Below are 10765 nucleotides of genomic sequence, written 5' to 3'. Positions count from 1 at the left end.
TGTTTATCTAATCAACTTCTCTCTCACTACAATTCAACCTGCTCTTTAAGATCTCAAAACTCAGGGCTTGTAGTAGGATCCAAAAAGGCAAAGTCCACTAAAGGAGGTCGAGCCTTCTCATATATGGCTCCTAAACTCTGGAATAGCCTTCCTGATAATCTTCGAGGCTCAGACACACGTTCTCAGTTCAAAACTTAATTAAAGACTATTTTCTATCAAGGAAAACCTCACTTGACTTTAACTAATTTCTGAAAACAAGACAATAATTATTTACTTGTCTAGAAAAGCTTCTTGATTTCAGAATTTATTGATATTTTGACTAGAAACAAGACAAAAACTGTAAGAATAAAAATAAGAAGAGTAAATGTTGACTGCATGATGATTTTAACGTCTTTCATTGAAAATATTTCTCCTTATAATGCTTTAAATAATCCAGCTCCTATTTATCTAACCAATCTTCAGTCTTGCTACAATCCAACCCGCTCTTTAAGATCTCAAAACTCAATGCTTCCATTAATACCCAGAATAGCAAAGTCTACTAAAGGAGGTCGAGTCTTCTCATTTATGGCTCCTAAACTCTGCAATAGCCTTCCTGATAATGTCCGAGGCTCAGACGCACTCTCCCAGTTCAAAACTGGATTAAAGACGATGTTCTTAATCTCACTTAACTAGTTTTTGAAAATAAGACAATATTTCTTTACTTGTCTAGAAAAAGCTTCTTGATTTATGAGTTTTTAGATATTTGGACTAGAAACAAGACAAAAACTCCAAGAAGAAAAACAAGGGTAAATGTTAACTCCATGATGACTTTAACGGCTTTCATTGAGAGGCAAGATATAAACATAATGGTCTTGCACATCCATCGAGTGCTTGTTTACATAGAAAAACAATGGAGAGTTACACTGCAGAAATGCTTTGCTTACTCAGAGCTTTAGTCTTGTTTCTAGTTCAAATATCCAAAAATCCTGAAATCAAGAAGCATTTTCTGGACAAGTATAATATATTGTCTTGTTTTCAAAAAAATACTATGCGGAGAGAGTTTCTCTTTTAAAACTAGCTAAATAATGTGCCGATGGGGTAAACAAAATAGTTTTATTTAAGTTCAGTTCTGTATTGATTATAAAATATTTCTCCTTATAACGCTTTAAATAATCCAGCTCCTATTTATCTAACCAATCTTCAGTCTCGCTACAATCCAACCCGCTCTTTAAGATCTCAAAACTCAGGGCTTCCATTAATACTCAGAATAGCAAAGTCTACTAAAGGAGGTCGAGTCTTCTCATTTATGGCTCCTAAACTCTGCAATAGCCTTCCTGATAATGTTCGAGGTTCAGACGCACTCTCTCAGCTCAAAACTGGATTAAAGACGATAATCTTAACTATTTTTATTAAGAAAAACCTCACTTGACCTTAACTAATTTCTGAAAAAAAGACAATAGTTCTTTACTTGTCTAGAAAAAGCTTCTTGATTTATGAGTTTTTAGATATTTGGACTAGAAACAAGACAAAAACTCCAAAGAAGAAAAACAAGGGTAAATGTTGACTCCATGATGACTTTAACAACTTTCATTGAGAGGCAAGATGTAATCATAATGGTCTTGCACATCCATCGAGTGCTTGTTTACATAGAAAAACAATGGAGAGTTACACTGCAGAAATGCTTTGCTTACTCAGAGCTTTAGTCTTTTGTTTCTAGTCCAAATATCCAAAAATCCTGAAATCAAGAATCATTTTCTGGACAAGTATAATATATTGTCTTGTTTTCAAAAAAATATTATGCGAAGAGAGTTTCTCTTTTAAATAAGCTAAATAATCTGCCGATGGGGTATACAAAATAGTTTTATTTAAGTTCAGTTCTGTATTGATTATAAAATATTTCTCCTTATAAAGCTTTAAATAATCCAGCTCCTATTTATCTAACCAATCTTCAGTCTTGCTACAATCCAACCCGCTCTTTAAGATCCCAAAACTCAGGGCTTCCATTAATACCCAGAATAGCAAAGTCTACTAAAGGAGGTCGAGTCTTCTCATTTATGGCTCCTAAATTCTGCAATAGCCTTCCTGATAATGTCCGAGGTTCAGACGCACTATCTCAGCTCAAAACTGGATTAAAGACGATGTTCTTAACTATTTTTATTAAGGAAAACCTCACTTGACCTTAACTAATTTCTGAAAAAAAGACATTAGTTCTTTACTTGTCTAGAAAAAGCTTCTTGATTTATGAGTTTTTAGATATTTGGACTAGAAACAAGACAAAAACTCCAAAGAAGAAAAACAAGGGTAAATGTTGACTCCATGATGACTTTAACAACTTTCATTGAGAGGCAAGATGTAATCATAACGGTCTTGCACATCCATCGAGTGCTTGTTTACATAGAAAAACAATGGAAAATTACACTGCAGAAATGCTTTACTTTAAGCTTTAGTCTTGTTTCTAGTCCAAATATCTAAAAATCCTGAAATCAAGAAGCATTTTCTGGACAAGTATAATATATTGTCTTGTTTTCAAAAAAAATACTATGCGAAGAGAGTTTCTCTTTTAAAACTAGCTAAATAATCTGCCGATGGGGTAAACAAAATAGTTTTATTTAAGTTCAGTTCCGTATTGATTATAAAATATTTCTCCTTATAACGCTTTAAATAATCCAGCTCCTATTTATCTAACCAATCTTCAGTCTCGCTACAATCCAACCCGCTTTTTAAGATCTCAAAACTCAGGGCTTCTGGTAGTAACCAAAATAGCAAAGTCCACTAAAGGAGGTCGAGCCTTCTCATATATGGCTCCTAAACTCTGTAATAGGTTGTTTTCACATGACGTCATTGTTGCGCGAGATGGAGGGCAGGAAGTTGTTCTTCTAATTAGGAATCGCTGCCAGAACATCAAAATATTTCAGTTTTATGTTTATAGTCATTAAAACTAGCCAAAATAAGAAATGCAGAACAGCTTTTATAGACTTACAAACGTTTGATGATGTTTTGATAATTTTATTATTTTACTCACTCTATTGTTCAGATTATTTTGCTTCTTTTAATCACTTAATTTTGACTCGTTTTTCTTCAAACAAAACAACATGTTTAGCTTGTGTATAGAAAATGCTTCCTGATTCAAAAATATTTAGATATTCGGACTAGAAACAAGACAAAAAGCAGTGTTGAGAATCCCGCCGCCTCCAGCAAGCATTTGCATTCAGGAAGCACATTGGCTGTCCATTTCCACATGCTAATTAGTTTACATCTCTAAGAAAAGTTCTTCATCAGCAACAAGTGTAAGGAAGCGGGTGGCGTTTGCTCTTTTTTCCTGCTCTCCTGCGGTCTCTGGACAGACAGCGGGACAGACTGCCTCACAGTGCCATGTTTCTGGGTCGTGACCCGGTGATGGCAGCCACTCCTGGACGTCTCAGTTCGGCTCCGCAGGAAGTCTTCATTCATTTACATATGCAACGCTTCAGCGGCGTCTCACACACACCACGCCATGATCAGAATACAAAACGGCACGCAGGGCAGGAGGAGGCGTGTGGGCAAAACTGTTAATTTGCTCTCTTGGGTCGACGGACTGGAATAACAATGCCTGAAAAATAAAACATATTCATATACAATGTGTGCATAATATGTGTATAATGTTTCATCAGCTGGAAAACAAAACAAGTGGCTGCATCTGAAACACAACTACACTCATTTAAATGCATGCCAGTGATTATTATTACTATTATTAAATGATTGCTGACAATGATATAGTCAGAATTATTAGCCCCCCCTGTATATTTTTGTCCCCAATTTCTGTTTAACAGAGCGAAGATTTTTTCAACACATTTCTAATCATAATAGTTTACTAACTCATCTCTAATTACTGATTTCTTTTATCTTTGTCATGATGACAGAACATGATATTAGACTAGATATTCTTCAAGACACTAGTGTTCAGCTTAAAGTGACGTTTAAAGGCTTCACTAGGGTAATTAGGGTAAAGTTAGGGTAATTAGGCAAGTCATTGTATAACAGTGGTTTGTTCTGGAGACAATCCAAAACTAATATTGCAGAAGGGGCCAATAATATTGAAGTTAAAATAAGTTTAAAACAATTAAAAACTGCTTTTATTTTTTTTAAGTGATTAGTTGACTACTTTTATTTGTTTTACTTTACTGAAAAAAGTGAGTAAATTCACTGACTCAAAAGCGATTAGTTGACTTCACTTAAAAAGTGAGTAAACATGTTGACCTAAAATCGACAAGTTGACTTTACATAAATAGTGAGTAAAACTGCTGAGTAAAAATCGACAAGTTGACTTCACTTAAAAAGTGAGTGAACCTGTTGATTTAAAAGCACTTAGTTGAGTTTACTTAAAAAATTAAGTGAGTGAACCTGTTCACTCAAAAATGAGTTCACTTAAAAAGTGAGTAAACCCACTGATTTAAAATTGACAAGTTGACTTGAAATCGACTAATGGACTGTATTTAAAAAAATTTGTAAACACGTTGACTTAAAATCGACAAGTTGACTTTACTTTAAAAAGTGAGCAAACATGTTGACTTTAAATTGACAAGTTGACTTTACTCAAAAAGTTGGTGAACCTGTTGATTTAAAAGTGGCTAGTTGAGTTTACTTAGAAAAGTGAGTGAGCCTGTTGATTTAAAAGCGCTTAGTTAAGTTCACATTAAAAAATTAAGCGAGTGAACCTGTCGACCTAAAAGCACTTACTTGAGTTCACTTATAAAGTGAGTAAACCCACTGATTTAAATTCGACAGGTGGACTTGAAATCGACTAATGGACTGTACTTAAAAAATTAGTAAACTCTTTGACTTAAAACTGACAAGTTGACTTTACTTTAAAAAGTGAGTAAACATGTTGACTTGCAAACGATTAGTTGACGTTAGAGAAAAAGTGAGCAAACCCATTGAGTTAAAAGCGATTAGTTGACTACTTTTATTTTTTTATTTTACTGAAAAATTGAGTAAATTCACTGACTCAAAAGCGATTAGTTGACTTCACTTAAAAAGTGAGTAAACATGTTGACTTAAAATCGACAAGTTGACTTCACATAAATAGTGAGTAAAACTGCTGAGTAAAAATCGACAAGTTGACTTCACTTAAAAAGTGAGTGAACCTGTTGATTTAAAAGCACTTAGTTGAGTTTACTTAAAAAATTAAGTGAGTGAACCTGTTCACTTAAAAATGAGTTCACTTAAAAAGTGAGTAAACCCACTGATTTAAAATCGACAAGTTGACTTGAAATCGACTAATGGACTGTAGTTTAAAAAATTTGTAAACATGTTGACTTTAAATTGACAAGTTGATTTTACTCAAAAAGTTGGTGAACCGCTTGACTTAAAAGTGCCTAGTTGAGTCTACTTAGAAAAGTGAGTGAGCCTGTTGATTTAAAAGCGCTTAGTTAAGTTCACATTAAAAAATTAAGCGAGTGAACCTGTCGACCTAAAAGCACTTACTTGAGTTCACTTATAAAGTGAGTAAACCCACTGATTTAAATTCGACAGGTGGACTTGAAATCGACTAATGGACTGTACCAAAAAAATTAGTAAACACTTTGACTTAAAACTGACAAGTTGACTTTACTTTAAAAAGTGAGTAAACATGTTGACTTGCAAACGATTAGTTGACGTTAGAGAAAAAGTGAGCAAACCCATTGAGTTAAAAGCGATTAGTTGACTACTTTTATTTGTTTTACTTTACTGACAAAAGTGAGTAAATTCACTGACTCAAAAGCGATTAGTTGACTTCACTTAAAAAGTTAGTAAACATGTTGAATTAAAAGGGGCGAATAATATTGACGTTAAATAGGTTTAAAACAATTAAAAACTGCTTTTACACTAGCCCAAATAAAACTAATAAGACTTTCTCCAGAAGAACAAACATTAGAGGAAATACTGTGGTTTTGTTCATCACAATTGCGATAATCAGTCATGGTTTTAGTAACAGTAAAAATGATTTGTGACGGTAATCGTCAGGAAATTTGACGGTGTAACTGTTAGAACAACCGTAGTACCTTGCCCAGCTCAATGTCAGTAAGCAGCAGAAGAATGGCTGAATGTTGAGTGTAGTTCAGCGTCCGTCACTTGAGCCCACAGTTCTCCTGAAATGCTGACTTTGAGCCCACATCTCGGTGAGGTCACCCCAGTGCTATCGCAAGCACAGCAGTCACCAGCAGCACAATGCACACCGATCGCTCAGAATAACCGCCACAGACCTTTCATTTCTCATCGTCAGCGAATCGCTGGATAATTTTGGCAGCGCAACCTTCCTATTAAGAAGATAAAAATAAACAAAAGCAGTGGTGAAAGCTCTATATCGGGATGAGCTAATCCTATTTGCAGATCTCCGGACCACGCGGACATGCTTACATGTGACAATTTCGGCTATTTTTAAAAGCGAGCTACACTTAACGCCAAAAGGTTTCTGGTGCCAGAGCGGCTAAGAGGATCAAACGTCACCATTAAAATCGTATTACCAAAGTTCATCTAATAGAGGAACACAGCAGACTCAATTTTCTATAGAGATATATTTGGCTGTTACTGATCAATACCAAGCAATCTGATGAAGTGTGTTTTATCTGAACGCCAGCAGGAATGTTGAAGCACCGTAGAAGTGTCAAATGATGAGTGTAAGTATTGGTATTTTAACCACTTCTTGGACAAAGAGAGCATCTTAGAAAAGCACAGTCTTGTTTGCAGTCAAAGATTAATGACGAATTAAGGGCAATAAACAAATCATCAGCCTTTTAATGTCATCCAAAAGTCAATATGAGCCAGCAATTAGTTGTTTTGTGTCTGGCTCAACCTCGCTTCAGCTTTCGCTCTCTTCCAGAAATGAAATAAAAGCAATGACACTCTTACATCTAGGCTGGTTATATAGGCTACTCCCTATCTTGCATTCATTTTATGTATCTAATATTTCTAATTTACCACCAGCCGGGGGGAAAAAAAAAAGACACACCAAGCCGTAAATTTCCTGCTAATTCCAAATAATTCTGATTACATGGACGAGTAGTTTTCAATCAGAAAGATAATCTTGGTGATAGATGGTGGGATAATTGGCTGTCTCGGCGACGTAAATATTGTGTCGTTCTATTAATCTTGCCGAATGAGGTGTCAAGCTGTCACTCATTCGTCAAACCGCAGAAGGAAACATCAGAGATAAATAAATGCATGCAGGTCAGGATGTGTGTATGTGTGTGTGTGTGTGTGTGTGTGTGTGTGTGTGTGTGTGTGTGTGTGTGTGTGTGTGTGTGTGCGCGCGCTGCACTCAGTGTCCGCACAGCAGTATGGATTTGATTTTACACTGAACATCAAGTGGACCCTGAAGCACTAAACCTGTCAGTCATATGAGAGTAACAAAAATATGCATGTTATTGCTGGACTGCATAAGCACTGTTTTTAAGTTTGGCTAAATAATAATAATAAAAAATATTATTAAATATATATAATAAAAAATTATAATATTAATAATGATAAAAATGAATAAAAAAATTATAGTAATAATAATAATAGTGATAATAATAGTAAATGATAGTAATAATAATAGTAACAATAATAATAACAACAACAATAATAATAATAATAATTATAATAGTAATAATAATAGTAAATGATAGTAATAATGATAGTCATAATGAAAGTAACAATAATAATAATAATATTAATAAAAATAATAGTAATAATAACAGTAATAATAATCATCATAATAATAGTAATAATAATAATATTATTAATAGTAATAAAAATATTAGTAATACTAATAATAATAGTAATATTAGTAATACTAATAATAATAATAGTAATAATAGTAATATTAGTAATAAAGAATATTAGTAATAATAATTATAGTTATAATAAAAATAGTAATAATAATAATAATAGTAATCTTAGTAATAAAAATATTAGTAATACTAATAATAATAATAGTAATAATAATAATAATAATAATAATAGTAATATTAGTAATAAAAATATTAGTAATAATAATAATAGTAATAATAATAATAATAATAGTAATTTAGTAATAAAAATGTTAGTAATAATAATAATAATAATAGTAATAATAAAAGTAATAATAATAACAATAATAGTAATATTAGTAATACAAATATTAATAATACTACTAATAATAGTAATTATAATAATAATAATAGTAATATTAGTAATAAAAATATTAGTAATAATAATAATAATACTATTAGTAATAATAATAATAATAGTAATGATAATAGCAACAAAAATAATAATGACAGTAATTCATTCTTTTTTTTTTTGGCTTAATCCCTTAAATCATCCGGGGTCATCACAGCGGAATGAACCACCAACTTATTCAGCATATGTTTTATGCAGCGGATGCCCTTCCAGCTGCAACCCATCTCTGGGAAACATCCATAAACACTCATTTACATTCAAACACTACAGACAATTTAGCCTACCCAATTCACCTGTACTGCTTGTGTTTGGACTGTGGGGGAAACCTAAGCACCTGAAGGAAACCCCTGCAAACGCAGCAAGAACACACAAACTCCACACAGAAACACCAACTGACCCAGCCGAGGCTCAAACCAGCGACCTTCTTGCTATGAGGCGACAGCACTACCTACTGCACCACTGTGTCACCTTAGAATACCAATAATTTTTCCTTTGCAGTTCCAAAACCTTAACATCCAATTGATATCTCCAGTTGGACATCTGACCCATATTAGTGACCATTTAACCAACAAAACAATCTGAAAGCTTTAATTTCGAATCCCAATAGCTAATAGTTCATGAGGGGCAATGACTGACTTCAACTGTATGTGACCTTTGACATCAACAGCAGCCTAGAAAGCTCATCTCTGATTATTCCGCAGTCCTAACCATGAACATTCATGCTTTACATTCCTTTGCCTCCTCTATTATCAATAGGCCCTTCCCCCAGTTGAGAGCCTGTGCTTTTCTCATTCGCAGACACGGTTAACTCAAAGCAAGGTCACAAACACAGTCTCCGTCTGCTTTGTAATGTTCGCTAATCTCTGATCACGATAGTAGATTAAAAAATCGAGTGAATCAAGCGCTGACATCTTCTTCATCTAATTTATAAAGACGATAATTAATGACCTCCTGGCAGACGAGCGCCCTATTTTAACGCCGAGACTAAAAAGCTCCCCTGCTTTGCGCCGAATTGAGAATTAACTCTCAAATATCAGTAATTTAAAGGAAAGGTCAGGCCTAATGTAGTCCCTCCCCTCTTTTTAATATGCCATAACTCTCTTTAAGATGCTCACCTGGCAGCGAGCGCTCCGGCTAATTGGAGGCAATTAACGCATGCACAGCATCAGGTGTGGTGAAGGCAAACAAAAAAAGGTGAAAAAGACGGAGCGGATCCTCCACATCATCATTAACAGAGCGCTGTCGAGACGCGTGACAGATTGCATTTTCTCCGACGACGGCCGCAGATTTATCTGGGTTATAAAGTAAGTGCAGAGCGCAGCGTTCAATCACAGCAACGGGAAATTAGATTAACGAGCTCATGATCACAACAACCCTGAAAGAAACCAATAAGATGCTCTGATGTGCGAACAGCAAGACAACCATGAAGAGCTCAGATGTGGTCTTTCGCTTTCCAAGCTGATCAATACAAATGCATTAGCTGTCCGAAACCACTTCCTACAATGTATGGAGTGATTATTTACTTTACATTAAAACACTGAGTAAACCGCTCATTTGAAAGTGATTACTTTAATTTTTTAAAAATTGTAAACTGTTTACTTAAAGCATCAAGTTGACTTTACTTAAAAAAGTGAGTAAAACCTGTTGACTTAAAATCGACAAGTTGACTTTAAGTGAAGTTTCATAAACTAATTTCGAGAGGAGCACGTGATATGATTGTGCACCGCTGGCCACTCATCCGTAATCAGTAATAATCCAATCAGAATGATCCTAGCTTAGTATAAATGGATCACTTTCTCCCCATTGCAATCTTCATTTTGGAAGAATCCCCCCTTCCACCCCATCTCCTCCTTTTTCTCCCCTTCTAAAGGGGGAGCGATCGAGACCTACCTGATCTCGGTTCTCCTGATATGCTTCTAGACCGGGCGGGAGCCCTGGGCTCAAATATCTCCGAGCTCAGGGTTCTCTCCCGGGACAGCATGCCAAACCTGCTATAAGTGCCAAGCATATCTAAGTGGGAACTCTTGAAATAAATAGTGAGTAAAACTGCTGACCTAAAAGCAATTAGCTGAGTTAATTTAAAAAGTGAGTAAACCCATTGATTTAAAATAGACAAGTGAGCTTGAAATCAACAAGTTGACTTTACTTAAAAAGTGAGTAAACCCACTGACTTAAAAGCGATTAGTTGACTTTACTGTAAAAAAAAAATTTGTAATCATGTTGACTTAAATTCGACAAGTTGACTTTACTTAAAACAAAGAGTAAACCCATTGAGTTGAAAATGATTAGTTGACTACATAAAAATATAGTAAACCTGTTGACTTAAAATCGACAAGTTGACTTTACATAAATAGTGAGTAAACCTGTTGACTGAAAAGCGCTTAGTTGAGTTTACTTAGAAAAGTGAGTGAACCCATTGATTTAAAATCGACAAGTTCACTTCACTTAAAAAGTAGGTAAACCTGTTGATTTAAAAGCGATTAATTAAGTTTACTTAAAAAAGTAAATAAACCTGTTGACTTGAACACAGTTAGTTGACTTTAGATAAATAGTGAGCAAACCCGTTGATTTAAAAGCGCTTAGTTGACTTTAAAAAGTGAGTGAACCTGTTGATTTAAAAGCAATT

The 10765-nt window shown here is 34.4% G+C and overlaps 1 long non-coding RNA gene across 3 annotated transcripts in view; it reads right to left on the bottom strand.

Moving 5' to 3' along the window:
* Window positions 1–846: 846 nt before the first annotated feature.
* LOC137488150 (uncharacterized) overlaps window positions 847–10765 on the bottom strand; it is a 64033-nt gene continuing 54114 nt past the window's right edge. For 2 of the 3 annotated variants that reach the window (XR_012392958.1, XR_012392959.1), the window contains exons 2-3: window positions 6000–6254; window positions 847–3568 (exon numbers count right to left, since the gene is read on the bottom strand). This is a non-coding gene — a long non-coding RNA (uncharacterized lncRNA). Of the gene's footprint in view, window positions 3569–5999; window positions 6255–6354; window positions 6427–10765 lie in introns of those variants that run through there. The other variant, XR_012392957.1, reaches the window with a different exon arrangement.

This window comes from Danio rerio, chromosome 17, assembly GCF_049306965.1.
Source record: "Danio rerio strain Tuebingen ecotype United States chromosome 17, GRCz12tu, whole genome shotgun sequence".
Classification (NCBI taxonomy): Eukaryota; Metazoa; Chordata; class Actinopteri; order Cypriniformes; family Danionidae; genus Danio; species Danio rerio.
The sequence above is the reverse complement of the archived record's forward strand: the minus strand, read 5'-3'. Positions and strand labels throughout refer to the sequence as shown.